The sequence below is a fragment of the Bufo gargarizans genome, chromosome 7, assembly GCF_014858855.1.
Source record: "Bufo gargarizans isolate SCDJY-AF-19 chromosome 7, ASM1485885v1, whole genome shotgun sequence".
NCBI classification, from domain to species: domain Eukaryota; kingdom Metazoa; phylum Chordata; class Amphibia; order Anura; family Bufonidae; genus Bufo; species Bufo gargarizans.
The window spans coordinates 111,322,665-111,339,792 of NC_058086.1; the positions used below are offsets into that span (position 1 = coordinate 111,322,665).

Consider the following 17,128-nt stretch of genomic DNA (forward strand, 5'->3'; position numbering starts at 1 on the left):
ATGGTGCTCTGGCCAATCACAGCCATGCCAATAGTAGGCAAGGCTGTGACGGCCTCTTGGGGCAAGTAGAATGACGCTTGTTGATTGGCTGCTTTGCAGCCTTTCAAAAAGCACCAAGAAAGCGACGAACACCGAACCCGAACCCAGACTTTTACGAAAATGTCCGGGTTCGGGTCCGTGTCACGGACACCCCAAAATTCGGTACGAACCCGAACTATACAGTTCGGGTTTGCTCATCCCTAATTATGACCATTGTAACAGCCTGTACAGCCCGCTCTATTTGGTTACACAGTTGCGTTTCTATCTCCTCTGTGTCACAACCAGACAGCTGAGAAGCTCTGACAGAGTCCTTTCAGAACCTCCTCCTTGAGCTTTCATTGTTGTGGTATTCAGTTCCTCATCTCGTTAGCCTCTCTCAGCTGTCATGTAGTTGGACTGATTGCTTCCCTTTAAATTCCTCCCAATAATGCTTTACTGGGCGGCTTATACTTCTTCCTGGAGTATGTGTGCATGCTGATCCTGTTTCCAAGTCTGCTACAAAGTTAAGTGCTGTACATTTATCTATTATTTTCTGTTTGCTGGATCCCAGGTGACCCTGACTCCCTCCGTGTCTGGTGTAGGGAGCCGGTGGTCGTGTCCCCTCACTATTGTAGGGTGTTCAGGGGTTATATAGTCGAGGTACGTGGATATGCAACCATCCACCTTTGGGATCTTTGCATAGGCTGAGCAGCCAGGGAAAGTGCTAGGTCTTGTGCAGGGGTCTTCCTTTTGGTTCATTAGCTTTGGATCCAGTGAGTCATGTATGCATGTTGCTTTGTCTTGTTTCCTGTACACCGTCCGTGACATTATAAGCCGCCAAAACCGTCTCAAGCATGGATCCGGTTTCAATTTTGGCTGAACGCCTTCAGGGTCTTTCATTGGAGGTAGCTGATCTCCGCAGGACTTTTTCTCAGCTTCAAGTGACCGGTTCAGCTGGCGTTCATGGAGTTTGTTCTGAGCCTAAGATCTCGCTCCCGGATACGTTTTCCGGGGGTAGTGAGAATTTTGTGCATTTTAGAGAGGCTTTCAAACTCCATTTTCGCCTTCTTCCCCATTCCTCTGGTGATGAGGAATGGAGGGTGGGGATCATTATATCGCTGCTCAGGGGTAACGCTCAGTCCTGGGCCTTTTCGCTGCCGGAGGGGGCACGGCCCCTCCGTTCAGTGGATGAATTCTTTTTAGCCCTGGGTCAGATATATGATGATCCGGATCGTATTGCTCTGGCTGAGTCTAGACTACGTCTATTATGCCAGGGTAAACAATCCGCAGAGATATACTGCTCAGAATTTCGGAGATGGGCAGCTGATACTGGTTGGAATGATGCTGCACTCCGAAGTCAATTTTGCCATGGTCTTTCAGAGGGATTGAAAGATGCATTTGCCTTTCATGAAAGGCCTATTTCCTTGGACTCTGCTATGTCTCAGGCCGTTCGTATTGACAGGCGTCTTAGAGAGAGAGGAGAGATCTCTCCTTCCTGTCATACTCAGTCCCAGGACAGTGCAGCGGTCCCATTCTGTGCGCAGGGGTCTCAGTCGCTGTCAGCCCCTTCTGAGCAGGAGCCCATGCAGCTGGGGTTGATTGCTTCTGACAATAGAAGATTCAGCCCGCATGGGAGGGTTTGTTTTTGTTGTGGAGGTATAAATCATTTGGCAAATGTTTGTCCCTCTAGGAGATTCAGGCAGTTCTCTGGGAGTAATAAAGAAACAAAGAGGAAAAAATCTTTTAAAAATGTTCCGTCTGTTACTATTGGCAGGGTTGAGGCGGAAATTGAAGGTTTTCCGTTTGCTTGTAGTTCCCGTTTTGTCCTGCCTGCTAGGGTGGCGCTAGAGAGCAAGAGCATTTTTTGTGAGATTTTGTGGATAGTGGAGCAGCGGTCAATCTCATTGATAGTCAATTTGCAATAACTCATGGTTTCCAGGTGTGCACTTTGGGAAAGGATATTCCTGTTTTTGCTATTGATTCCGCTCCACTTTCTCAGAAATCATTAAAGGGCATAGTTCACAATATCCGTTTAATTGTGAGTGATGCTCATGTTGAGGATGTGTCATGTTTCGTCCTTAGCGGTTTGCCTACTCCTCTAGTGTTGGGGCTACCCTGGCTCACTAAACATAATCCCACCATTGATTGGCAAGCGAGGCAAATAAATGGTTGGAGTGACTTTTGCAGAGAGAATTGCCTCACGACATCTGTTTCTGAGGTTGCTACTAAGACTGTACCATCTTTTCTCTCTAGAATTTTCGGATGTCTTCTCTGAGAGTGGAGTTCAGGATTTGCCCCCGCACAGGGAGTACGATTGCCCTATTAATCTCATCCCAGGCGCCAAGCTGCCTAAATCTCGTTTATACAATCTTTCCCAACCTGAAAGGATCGCTATGCGTGCTTATATCTCTGAGAGTCTGAGAAAAGGACACATACGACCCTCGAAGTCACCTGTTGCCGCTGGTTTTTTCTTTGTTAAGAAAAAAGATGGTTCTTTAAGACCTTGTCTGGATTTCAGGGAGCTGAACAGTATCACTATTCGTGACCCTTATCCGCTTCCTCTAATCCCGGACCTGTTTAACCAGGTTGTTGGGGCTAAAGTCTTTTCCAAATTAGATCTAAGAGGGGCATACAACCTGGTCAGGGTCAGAGAAGGAGACGAATGGAAGACGGCCTTCAATACCCCTGAGGGCCATTTTGAAAATTTGGTTATGCCTTTTGGTTTGATGAATGCCCCAGCCGTTTTTCAGCATTTCGTGAACAGCATTTTTTATCATTTGATGGGAAAATTTGTATTAGTGTATTTGGATGACATTTTGATTTTTTCTCCTGATTTCAAAACTCATAAGGAACATTTACGTCAGGTCTTGCTCATTCTGCGGGAGAATAAATTATATGCGAAACTGGAAAAATGTGTGTTTGCGGTTCCAGAAATTCAATTTCTGGGGTTTCTTCTCTCCGCTTCTGGTTTTCGCATGGACCCCGAGAAGGTCCGCGCTGTGCTTGAGTGGGAGCTTCCTGAGAATCAGAAGGCGCTGATGCGTTTTTTGGGCTTTGCCAATTATTACAGGAAGTTTATTTTGAATTATTCCTCTATTGTTAAACCACTCACTGATATGACCAGAAAGGGGGTAGATTTTTCTTCTTGGTCGGTAGAGGCGCGTAAGGCTTTTTCTAATATCAAGGAGAGTTTTGCTTCCGCTCCCATCTTGGTGCAACCTGATATTTCATTTACCCTTCATAGTTGAGGTTGATGCTTCTGAGGTGGGTGTGGGTGCGGTCTTGTCTCAGGGTTCCTCTCCTGCCAAATGGCGACCGTGTGCCTTTTTCTCGAAAAAAACTCTCCTCCGCAGAGAGAAATTACGATGTGGGAGATAGGGAATTGTTGGCCATCAAGTTGGCTTTTGAGGAATGGCGCCATTGGCTGGAGGGAGCCAGACACCCTATTACCGTGTTTACTGACCATAAAAATCTGGCCTACTTGGAGTCAGCCAAGCGTCTGAACCCGAGACAGGCCAGATAGTCTTTGTTCTATTCAAGATTTAATTTTGTTGTCACGTTCCGCCCTGGAGTTAAGAATGTAAAGGCAGATGCCCTGTCACGTTGTTTTCCGGGAGGCGGGAATTTTGAAGACCCGGGTCCCATTTTGGCTGAAGGTGTGGTGGTCTCTGCTCTTTTTTCTGAATTGGAGGCAGAGGTACAGGCAGCCCAGTCAGAGGCTCCTGATCTTTGTCCTCCTGGGAGGTTGTTTGTGCCTCTCGCTTTAAGACACAAGATTTTTAAGGAACACCACGATACGGTCCTTGCTGGGCACCCGGGGGCAAGAGCCACACTGGATCTCATCGCTCGGAGATTCTGGTGGCCTGCGCTTCGTAAGTCGGTTGAGGGTTTTGTGGCAGCCTGCGAGACGTGCGCTCGTGCCAAAGTCCCTCATTCACGGCCATCAGGTCCTCTCCTTCCCTTACCCATTCCTTCCCGTCCTTGGACACATCTGTCCATGGACTTCATAACGGACCTACCTCGTTCCTCGGGGAAGACTGTGATTCTGGTGGTGGTGGACCGTTTTAGCAAAATGGTGCATTTCATCCCTTTTCCTGGTTTGCCCAATGCTAAGACGCTGGCGCAGGCATTTATTGATTACATTGTCAAATTGCACGGTATTCCTTCGGACATTGTCTCTGATAGGGGCACGCAGTTTGTTTCCAGATTCTGGAAGGCTTTCTGTTCTCGCTTGGGGGTTCGGTTTTCATTCTCTTTTGCTTTCCACCTGCAGTCGAATGGCCAGACAGAGCGCGTCAATCAGAATCTGGAGACATATCTGCGCTGTTTTGTGGCGGAGAATCAAGAGGATTGGTGTTCTTTTTTGTCCCTTGCTGAGTTTGCTTTGAATAACCGTCGTCAGGAGTCCTTTGATAAGTCACTATTTTTTGGTGCATATGGGTTTCATCTGCAGTTTGGGACTTTCTCGGGAGAGGGGTCTTCTGGTTTACCTGATGAGGACAGATTCTCCTCGTCTTTGTCATTTATTTGGCAAAAGATTCAGGATAATCTAAAGAGCATGAGTGAGAGATATAAGCGTGTGGCAGATAAGAGACGTGTGCTTGGTCCGGACCTGAATGTTGGTGATCTGGTGTGGTTGTCTACCAAGAATATCAAATTGAAGGTTCCCTCCTGGAAGTTGGGTCCTAGGTTTATTGGGCCTTACAAAATCCTGTCTGTCATCAATCCTGTTGCCTACCGTCTTGATCTTCCTCAGACTTGGAAGATCCATAATGTTTTTCATAAGTCCTTATTGAAACCTTATGTTAAACCCATTGTACCCTCGCCTTTGCCTCCTCCTCCGATTATGGTTGATGGGAATCTTGAATTTCAGGTCTCTAGTATTGTGGATTCTCGTCTTGTCCGCGGTTCTCTTCAGTACCTTGTTCATTGGGAGGGTTATGGTCCTGAGGAGAGGATGTGGGTCCAGTGACGGACATTAAGGCCTCTCGTCTCATCGGGGCTTTCCATAGGTCCCATCCTGAGAAGGTGGGTTCTGAGTGTCCGGAGTCCACTCGTAGAGGGAGGGGTACTGTAACAACCAGACATCTGAGAAACTCTGACAGATGCCTTTCAGAACCTCCTCCTTGAGTTTTCTTTGTTGTGGTTTTCAGTTCCTCATCTCGTTAGCCTCTCTCAGCTGTCATGTAGTTGGACTGATTGCTTCCTTTTAAATTCCTCCCCATAATGCTTTACTGGGCGGCTTATACTTCTTCCTGGAGTGTGTGTGCATGCTGATCCTGTTTCCCAGTCTGCTACAAAGTTAAGTGCTGTACATTTATCTGTTATTTTCTGTTTGCTGGATCCCAGGTGACCCTGACTCCCTCCGTGTCTGGTGTAGGGAGCCGGTGGTCGTGTCCCCTCACTATTGTAGGGTGTTCAGGGGTTATATAGTCGAGGTACGTGGATATGCAACCATCCAACTTTGGGATCTTTGCATAGGCTGAGCAGCCAGGGAAAGTGCTAGGTCTTGTGCAGGGGTCTTCCTTTTGGTTCCTTAGCTTTGGATCCAGTGAGTCATATATGCATGTTGCTTTGTCTTGTTTCCTGTACACCGTCCGTGACACTCTGTGATGTTAGGGGGTTACACCAAGTATTATTTTATCAGTGTTTATATCCCTTTGAACTTCCACCCATAAGGTTTCAACATCTTCACCATCTTCACTCACAATTGCCTCTTTCACACTTGTCTTCAGATCACTTCTCACATATAGGCACACACTGTATGTAACAGGTTCTTGTTACCAGCAGTTCTATTTTTCATAAGTGTATTGTTATGCCCAGTCTTCTCCCTACTTTCCTCGCTAACCCCAGCCCCCACTAAATCCCCTTCTATATCCCACTCTCTATTTACACTATCTACCCCCCTATCTACCACCCTCCCCCCAGATCCTAGTTTAAAAGCTCCCCCAGCCATCTAACCATTTTTTCCCCCAGGGCAGTTGCATCCTTTCCATAAAGGCCCATCCTTATTGTAGAGCCTGTAACCAACAGAGAAGTCGGCAGAGTTCTCCATTAACCAAACCCTTCCTTCCTGCACCAGCTTCTGAGACACTTATTTAACTCCCTAAGCTCCTGTTGTCTCTCTGGTGACGCTCGTGGCACTGGTAGCATTTCTGAAAACACTACCTTGGAGGTCCTGGACTTGAGCTTCTCACTTAGTTTCCTTAAATCATTTTTAAGGACTTTCCATATCCCCATGACTTTGTCATTGGTGCCAATCTGTACTATGACCGCTGGGTCTTCCCCAGCCCCACCCAGCAATCTACCAATCTGATCCGCAATATCCCCAAGCACTCAGAAGACAACACACTGTTCGGCATTCACGATCTCGGCGACAGATGACCCTGTCTGTCTTCCTAATAATAGAAGAGAAAAGAGGTTCTGCGTTGGCGCGAAATCACTGGTGGAAGCGGTCTTAAAGATGAATTCTTCTTTTATTCAGAAACAACGCATTTCGGGGATCAAAGACTTCCCTTCATCAGGTTTCACAAACATATAACAGGTATTGTCACAGGATCATATTTATAGGTAAATTCATTTAAAAAAAAACGCCAAAGGATGCACCTGGGTGACGCCCCTTATGGGAGGAGCTATCTCCAGGTGTCATTTCAAAACATGCAGGTCTTCCCAACATATTTAACATAAAGTTATAATGATTAACTGTATATACTGTGGGGACTAGAACCGCTTCTTTATTTAAATAAAATTCACAGCCGATTGTAAAAACAGAAGTAAAGGGTAAGGTATAGTTCCCGGTCATGTGATCGCTAGTATAAGCGTCACATGACTCGGGAGTCCGGAAGTGTTATGCTGCTCCAGCGGCGCTCTCATAGGATGGAAGCAGCACTGTCAGTGCATGCTCTCATGTGCGATGTGAGCCGGCAGCTGAAGTCCACAACAGGGGTATCACATGATCGCATAGTGCGGTCATGTGACCTGTAATCTTGTAGCGCAGCGCCGTAGATCTTGTATACTTTAGTTTCCATAGTCACAGGGTTGGTTTCTAAACTTCATAAGAGCGATCCTTGTTTTCTATATATAATGAACTCATATATAGAGGACAACTTATTTCATAGGTTATACCATAGTTTTTATAGTTATAAGATTATTTTCAAGCCTATTTTGGGTGCTATGTAATATGATATATAAAAGCACATAGCAAAAATAAAAAATATAGATAGCAACTAATAGCTCATAAAATGTCATAAAAATCAAGTGACTCATATAAGATTATAATATTAAAAAACCTATTCAGTGGATGTCTAATAAAAGTGGGGGAGGGGAAGGTTTGCATCCATATATATCTGTAGTGCAGACAGTTAGAATGTAGTGATGAATCTACGTGTACATATATAAGGTGTATAAGTTTGTACGGAGATAAAAGATAATAAATAATAATAAAATTAAAAAAAAAAAAAATATATATATATATATATAAAATATATAAAATATATATAATAATATATAAAAATAAAAATAATTAAATTATTGTTTGTATCGTTTCCTTTAGAATTAGAAATTGAGTCAATTAGAAAGCCTAGCGCCACCCCAAAAAAGAGATGATAAAAATGATACCAACTCGTATTGTTATAATTTTATAACAACTTACAATCAAAATCCCAACGCCATTAAGACGACATTGGGGAAACACTGGCATATCCTCAAAAGGGATCCCATACTTAGCCAAATTATTCCGGAGAACCCTAAATTTACATACAGAAGAGCTAAAACCCTGAAAAACATCTTAGCTCAGAGTAAAATGAGATCAACAACACATTCCGCTAACAATGATCTGGATATTGAGGCCGCCAAAGGAAGCTTCAAATGTGGTAACTCAAGATGCCTCTGCTGTAATAGCATCAAACAACGATCATCCTTCCGTAGTAAGAGTACTGGGGAACTGTTCCAAATCCAATATCACTTGACCTGCAACTCAAACTTTGTTATCTATCTATTAGAGTGCCCCTGTCACCTACAATATGTAGGCCGCACAATACAAACCCTACGCAAACGCTTTAATACACATCGTTCAAAAATTCGGAAAAGATATATGAAACATAGTGTCTCTAGACATGCGGCAGAACACCATGATGGTAATGTTGTAGGGTTCACGATAACACCAATTTAACTTATCCCAATACATCTCCAAACAGACGTCCAATATATCAGACGTCGGGAGATGTATTGGATTTTCAAACTCAATAGCCTCAATCCATATGGGCTTAATGAGGCTTTTGAAATTAACCTTTAAAGGAAAGGATACAAACAATAATTACATTTTTATTTATTTTTTATATATTATTATATATATTTTATATATTTTTTATACATATATATATATATATATATATATATTTTTTTTTTTATTATTTATTTATTATTATTTATTATCTTTTATCTCCGTACAAACTTATACACCTTATATATGTACACGTAGATTCATCACTACATTCTAACTGTCTGCACTACAGATATATATGGATGCAAACCTTCCCCTCCCCCACTTTTATTAGACATCCACTGAATAGGTTTTTTAATATTATAATCTTATATGAGTCACTTGATTTTTATGACATTTTATGAGCTATTAGTTGCTATCTATATTTTTTATTTTTGCTATGTGCTTTTATATATCATATTGCATAGCACCCAAAATAGGCTTGAAAATAATCTTATAACTATAAAAACTATGGTATAACCTATGAAATAAGTTGTCCTCTATATATGAGTTCATTATATATAGAAAACAAGGATCGCTCTTATGAAGTTTAGAAACCAACCCTGTGACTATGGAAACTAAAGTATACAAGATCCACGGCGCTGCGCTACAAGATTACAGGTCACATGACCGCACTATGCGATCATGTGATACCCCTGTTGTGGACTTCAGCTGCCGGCTCACATCGCACATGAGAGCATGCGCTGACAGTGCTGCTTCCGTCCGATGAGAGTGGCGCTGGAGCAGCATAACACTTCCGGACTCCCGAGTCATGTGACGCTTATACTAGCGATCACATGACCGGGAACTATACCTTACCCTTTACTTCTGTTTTTACAATCGGCTGTGAATTTTATTTAAATAAAGAAGCGGTTCTAGTCCCCACAGTATATACAGTTAATCATTATAACTTTATGTTAAATATGTTGGGAAGACCTGCATGTTTTGAAATGACACCTCTATTTCACTGACCCCAGTCAGTGCCTGCACAGTGAGGTCTAAGCCTCCCTCCATTTGCAATACCCCTAAGTGTTTCAAGCTGCTTATTTTGATCCAAGATCTGGGCTTCCAAATATGCAACATGATTGTATTCACCCTCGAATGTCTCTTCAAGGCACGCATACATTGCACAGGACACACTTAGTAGCATTGTCCATGGAGCACATGATTAAATGGGGATGAACAGCAAAGAAGGAAAACAGTAAATATGAGTTAGAATTAGACCCTGCCTGCTGTAGTTGGATGACTAGCTATAATCAAGCCAACAACACACAAGGGAAATCTATCAAACCTTATTTTCCTCCTCCTTGTCTTAAACTCCAGTTCTTTAAACTCCACTTATTCACAAGCCCTCTTAGTACAGAAAACCCAGGTAATCCTAATAACAGGCTCTTGGTGAAATATTGACTCTGGTTACACTCAGGCTATTGTAACTTCTGGCTGACTGTCTATCTTCCAGGTGTAGAGCATACATCAATAAATTTCTGTTTCAAACGGTCGGTATATATATCTTGCCTTCCTGATTTACAATTTTCAATAATATGTGCACATTGTCAATAAAGGAATGCATCTCCAAGTACAGCTTGTACTTCACTGTAGACTGTGAACAGGCACCATAAAATAACTCTTGTCTCACATTGGGTGCTAATGGAGTCTAGGCTGAGGTATCGCTCTCCTCTCCACTAGTCTCCCCTTATACTCCTCAACACTCTAGGTTTCTGTTGTTCCTCTCTTGAGGCCTACCTGTAGTCTGGGCACAACTCAGAGGAGTAGCTACTTGTCAGGTTTCAGTGTCAATTGCTGTATATATGGCTCATGTTTAAGTTGGCGATTTGGCAGCTGAATGTCGGGCACCTGTAAGACTCCGAAACAAAGATAAGAAAAGTGGTTTTCACTGCTTATGTCTTCTCTGCTCACAGATACACAGTGCTCAATGAGCAGTGGCTTACCTATAAATGGAGGACAGTCATGTGAATGCTATGGGGCCCTTGAGGAAAGGGGGTCTGGTGCAAATCTGAGTCTGTTGTTCCCGACATAGATTCACTGAAGTTTCTAGGAGCCACTTGTAGGTGGTACTTAGCGCACATAGATTTTCACAGGTTCCCATTTGGTTCAACAAAAGCTATATAAATTTCTGTGCACCAAGCTCCCCTAGTGATGGCTGCAATCAGTCAGTTTTGTCGGAAATCTAGTTGTGTATTGTGTTCCACATTGTCTGGGAGTGTTTGACACAAATGAACTTGAAAGCTGGGTGGGTGAGGGAGGGGGTTGGACCATACTCAGTTTTGCTATGGGACTCTAGTAGTTCTGTGTTCACCCTTGCCAGTGAATATTGTATACAGAATGAAGGCAGCAGTAGTGTTTTACTAATTAATTCCATCTTAGTACATTACGTCAATTTTACGTCAATCTTCTCTTCTTCTCTCTGCCCCATTCCCATATTCCCTTCATTTTTTATATTTCATTGGTAGGGAATATTGTGATGGTCCTACTACTGGCCATCGACAGGCAATTGTTGATAAAGAAGACCTTAATAAACTGCCAGCTTAGGCAAGAACTTGGCAGATGAAATACAATGTGATTCACCTAGGCCTCAGTAATAGTATTGCTACATAAATATTTAATACAGTAACTTTGAATAACAGACCAAGATGTAAATGATTGGTGATTCAGGGGGTATGTCCTTTCTGCCACAGCTCATGGGACATGTCCTTTCTGCTTCAACTCTCCCCCCTGTTAACTGCCACAGCTTCTAACAAAAGATATGGCTAGTGATAGCTGAATATTTAAGCCTCTTGCACATGACCATATCCATAGTTTGGTCTGTAGTCCACAGAATTGCTAAATACAGTTACCTTCTATGTGCATTCCAGATTTTTCTCAAAACCATCAAAAGAAATACCAATTCTTTTCTGCAAAATGGATCAGAATAGGACCTGTTCTATAATTTGTTCAATGGATACACGGATCTGCAAAAATGTGGATGTATGCATGGCCTCATAGCCAAGAATATGTCAGTGCGACAGCTGCAAAAAATACACATAGCACACTGAAGAAAAATATGGTTGTGTGCATAAGTCTATAGCTGAGCATGTGTGTACACCTTATTGAGGAGGACAAGAAATATGGAAAATAATAAACAGCAGATGGCACTATGTAAATGCATTTCATTGAATAACTCAGTGACTATACAACATTTTTAATTACATGCAATTATAAAAGTATTCAGATCCAGGTGCTGGTTTGAAATATGTAGACTAGTTTTTGTGGTAGAACAAACCCCCTTAAAAATTATTTTAATGGGGTTGTATCATCAGACAATGGAGGCATATTGCTAGGATATGGTGGGACCCGCACCTATCTCGTAAACAGAGCTTTGAAAGTCATGGAAGTCGGTGCACTTGTATGGCCACCAATCCCATTCATTTTTATGGGGCCAATAGAAATAGCCGAGCTGGCTATTTTCGGCTGCCCCATACAAATGAATAGAGGGTAGCAGCGCAAGCGTGGTGCGACCTCTGTGACTTTCAAGGCTCCTTTTACGAGATAGGTGTGGGGCCCAGAGGTTAGACCCGCACCTATCAGACAATGAGGGCCTATCCTAGCAATATGCTCCCACTGTCTGAGATGATACAACCCCTTTAAGATATCAGAAATATCTGTTAATATTCATGTAATGGTCAATCCAGTTTTCTGTATAAATAATTGTTTATTCATTTTCTCAACAGGTCTTCCTCAGCACCAGGAGAGGTGCATGGGTTGTTAACCGTGTAGCTGATGAAGGGTTTCCACTAGATGTAGTTTTGTACAGCCGATTTAAACTGCTTGTTAAGACATTCATGACCACAGAAATGTTGAATAACTGGGCAGAAAAGAAATCGAATGGACGTTTTAATCATGAGAATTTTGGACTAAAGTCTAAAAACAGGTAACTGCTATTGCAGATTCTAGGTACATTTTTTTAAATGCTGCATTTTTTGTTGTTGCTTTTTCGGGACCAAAAAATTCTGTGACAAGTTAGAAAATGTGATTTTTTTCGATGCCACTTACACAAACATTTTTGCACAATCGGCTTTTCTCAGCTGGCCTTGCCACTTTCCTGAAAAGGGGGATGTCTTGGCCAGTGTCCCTACCACATTTATAATTTGTTACGCCATTTTTCTTGCGTAAAATAATTCTGAAATCTACACCAGACCCTATCAGTATAGATGTATGGACTACTGGATGCTGTGCCTAATTTATGACGAGGCGTATGGCAATGCACCTGGTTATCATAGATTGGCATACACTGCAGGTCTATGATAAATCTGCCCCAGTGTTTTTCTGTAGTGTCGTTTTAGGACATTTTTGATGTTTTTCCAAATTGCAGCATACTCTGGGTGTGCCACTTTTTCAGGTACTTTCCCATAGACAAGAGAAATAAATGTCTAAAAAATTAAAGTAAAATGCTGTATGACTAAAAATCATGCCCACCAAAAAAAAAGCTTGCAAAAAAATACATTTTTCTTGCCACTTTCTACAAGTTAAATTAATGTCCCCCAAAATGTAGTGTAGCAGCACCCTATGTGCGTTTCCAGTTTCCACTATCCTGATCTTTATCTTAGGCTGAGTTAACACATAGCATTTAAAACTCTGTACTCTTTGGAACTATATATAAAATACTCATTGTAATGGGTGATACCTACAGCAAAAATCAGATATGGAAATCTATGGTGATATTTTAATGTGAATTCTGCAGAAAAATATATTCTGCTACAAATGTTACTTGTGAACCTGACTGTATTCTTTTATTTACTTTTTTTTATATAAATCTGAAATTATTCTTTAAATCCATATATTTGCATTTAGAATTCTCAGTCAGCCCCCAACTATTAACGATGATCTTCCAAATCGAATCATCTCAGGAAAGGTTATTGTGAAACCCAATGTGAAGGCGTTCACACAGAGAGATGTCATTTTTGAGGATGGCACTGTGGAGAAAAATATTGATGTTGTGTTTTTTGCTACTGGCTACAGTTTTTCCTTTCCATTTTTTGATGATCCTGACCTGAAAGTAGAACAAAATCACATATCATTGTACAAACTTGTATTCCCACCACTGCTGGAAAAGTCAACTTTGGCCTTCATAGGCCTTATTCAACCTACTGGTGCAGTAATGCCTATTTCAGAGCTTCAGAGTCGATGGGCCGCACAAGTTTTCAAAGGTGAGCACAGAAGGTTGCAGTACATTGCAAAAGATTTTTCTTTACATTTATTGCCAATTTTGTTTTGCTTCAGCAATAAAATTAATTACAGTGCTTGAAATACACTACATTGAAAATCGTCAAATTCTCATATTATATATTTGATCTTTCTGTATAGACATAAAATAAGCTGTTTAGGCCAAATTTACACTAAGAGGTTTAGAGGCAGGATTTTTTTAGGAGTGGAGCCACAAAAACATATGTAAATAGACTTCTCTAAGGTTTTACTGTAACTTCATATGCTTCAATGTTGTTTTTCTGTTGAGCTTAATACAGTGATTCCTCAAGATACAATGGCTTCAGGATACAATATTTTCAACATACAATGGTCTTTTTTGACCCATCGTAAGTTGAAACCAGACTCAACATACAATGTCTCAGACTCATATCCAACCAATCAAGGCCACTTCTCTGGTACAATTGCTGTATTAGTTAGCAGCTATTCCTGACTGTAAGGACTTGTTTTATCTGTCTTAGTTATCTGCCATTTTTTCGAAAATGTTCATTTTCCGTTATCTTGGATGACATTTTGGGGCTTTGGAACCGATTATTCAAGTTAAAATGGTTTCAGCATACTGTGGTCATCCTGGAATCAATTAATATTGTAACTTGAGGGACCACTGCATTAGTCATAGGCATTGTGATACCATTTTATGGAACTAAAGTGCATTACAGAGCATCATAAGGTGACACATTTACTGCTTACAGCTCACTTGTATGAAGTTGCAGTGTACCATTGTAAAACCACTTGCATATAGCTCTGCTGTGAGCATGAGACTTAAAAAGGGTTCTCCCAAATTAGAAAAACTTGGTCGTTTTAAAAGTTTGTTTTCATGCTGTGTTCCCTAGCAGACCTGGGTTTCCTAGAAGATGCCTGGATGTTAATCCACCCAATACCAGGTACCCATTTACTATTTTGATTAACCCTGTTTCGGGGGACCCCCTACACTACATTTTATCTGTGTTCCCAGTATGCAGATACAGTTGAGTAGCTGGCAGTGTGGCAGGCACAGCACTATGAAGTGCCTTTTGCGCTGTCGTATTAGAAGAATACTGATATCTCTGGCATTTTAGTCTAACCATGTTGTCTATTACTCTGCAATTCCTCTAGCGCCGTTCTATGGAAACAGTAGGTTTAAAGAGCACACCAAATGCTTGAAATGACTTTTTTATTAAATTCAATTTTTCTTTATGTAAGACTGCCTCCTCTGTAGCAGATAGTCCATGTACAAAACCCGTGTTGCATAATGATTCATAAAATGGCAGTATGCATAAGATGGTGGTTCAAGTGTTCAATCTTGTCATTCAACATAAAATGATATATTTCTCTCTTCAGTATTTGTACTCTCACTTTAAGTTATTTGACCCTTAAAGGCCAGTGTCACTTTATGTGGTGATAACTTTGGGAATGGCATTTTATTTTTTGGGACGTTACAAGGCTTAGAAGTTTAGATGCAAATCTTGAAAATTTTCAGAAATTTTCAAAAACCCACTTTTTAGGGACCAGTTCAGGTCTGAAGTCACTTTGTGAGGCTTACATAATAGAAACCATCCAAAAGTGACCCCATTCTAGAAACTACACCCCTCAAGGTATTCAAAACTGATTTTACAAACATTATTCACTATTTAGGTGTTCCCCAAGAGTTGATGGCAAATGGAGATGAAATTTCAGAATTGAAATTTCAGAATTGAAATTTCTTGCCAAATTTTCCACTTTAATCAATTTTTTTCGACTAACAAAGCAAGGGTTAACAGCCAAACAAAACTCTATATTAATTACCCTGACTCTGCGGTTTACAGAAACACCTGATATGTGCTCGTACACCACTGTATGGCCCCATGTCAGGGCGTAAAGGGAAAGGAATGCCGTGTGGTTTTTGGAAGGCAGATTTCTCTGGACTGGTTTATTTACACCATGTTCCATTTGAAGCCCCCTGATGCACCCCTAGAGTAGAAACTCCAAAAACGTGACCCCATTTTGGAAACTACGGGATAAGGCGGCAGTTTTATTGGTACTATTTTAGGGTACATATGATTTTTGGTTGCTCTATATTACATTTTTTGTGAAGTAAAGTAACAAAAAATAGAAATTCAGAAATTTCATCTCCATTTGCCATTAATCTTGTGGAACACTTAAAGGGTTAACAAAGTTTGTAAAATCAGTTTTGAATATCTTGAGGGGTGTCGTTTTCATAAATGGGGTCACCTTTTGGAGTTTCTACTCTAGGGGTGCATCAGGGTGGGCTTCAAATGGGACATGGTGTCAAAAAACAAGTCCAGCAAAAACTGCCTTTCAAAATCCATTTGGCATTCCTTTGCTTCTGCGCCCTGCCGTGTGTCCGTAGAGAGGTTTATGACCACATATGGGGTGTTTCTGTAAACTAAAGAATCAGGGCAATAAATATGGAGTTTTGTTTGGCTGTTAACTCTTGCTTTGTTACGGGAAAAGATGAATTAAAATGGAAAATTTGCCAAAAAATACCTGTTTTGGCACCGTTTTTATTTTTTATTGTTTACAACGTTCATCTGACAGATTAGATCATGTGCAATTTTTATAGAGCAGGTTATTACGGACGAAGGGATAACTAATATGTTTACTTTTTTAAATTTATTTAAGTTTTACACAATAATATAATTTTTGAAACCCCAAAAACTTTTTTTAGTGTCTCCATAGTCTAAATGCCATAGTTTTTTATTTTTTAGGCCATTGTCTCATGTAGGGGCTCATTTTTTGCAGGATGAGACGACGGTTTCAATGGTACTATTTTGGCGTACATACGACTTTTTTTTATCACTTTTATTACCTGTTTTGGGAAGTAAGGTGGGCAAAATTTCAATTTCATAATAGTTTTTATTTTTATGGCGTTCACCGTGCGGGGAATGTAACATGACCGTTTTATAGATCGGGTCGTTACGGACACGATAATATATAACATGTGTGTTTTTTATTTTTACATTTTTTCACTTTAACACTTTCTTTTTTACCCAGACCCACTTGGTTCTTGAAGATCCAGTGGGTCTGATGTCTGTATAATACAGTACAGTACACTATATAGTGTACTGCACTGTATTTCACTCTGTCTGTATTTCACTTTGTCTGAACAGATCTCTGCCTTTAGCACAGATCTGTTCAGCACCATTGACAGCAGGATGCCTGAGAAGGGGGGCTCCCTCCCTCTGTGACCCCATCTTGTCCGGGGTCTGCAAAGGCACATCAGCCCCCCGATGGGAGAGGGAGAGAGCTCACCTCTTCACCTCTTCCATACAGCGGTCCCTACGGGCTGCGGCATGGAAGGGGTTAAAACGGATGACATCTGCACAGATGTCAGCCGTTTGAATCAGCAATGAATCAGCAATGAGCTGACACTCTGATTCAACCGCTCGGTCATCCTGAGAATAAACGGGGGGGGGGGGGGGGGGCGGGCGGAAGATTGCGCACCCGCCCCCCACACTGCCGCCCGCCTCCCACCCGCCAATCCTCCCCTCTGCTGCGCACGCAGGCACAAAAACACAGAGGGCTGCAGGGGGGGTTAACATATATAGGCACTTTGATGTTTCTGATGCCAGCGGTCACGGACCGCAGGGATCAGAAACTTGCATAAGCGCT

General features: G+C 41.6%; 1 pseudogene; it reads left to right on the forward strand.

Moving 5' to 3' along the window:
• Nucleotides 1-17,128, forward strand: part of LOC122943933 — a 590,299-nt pseudogene that overhangs the window by 525,794 nt on the left and 47,377 nt on the right.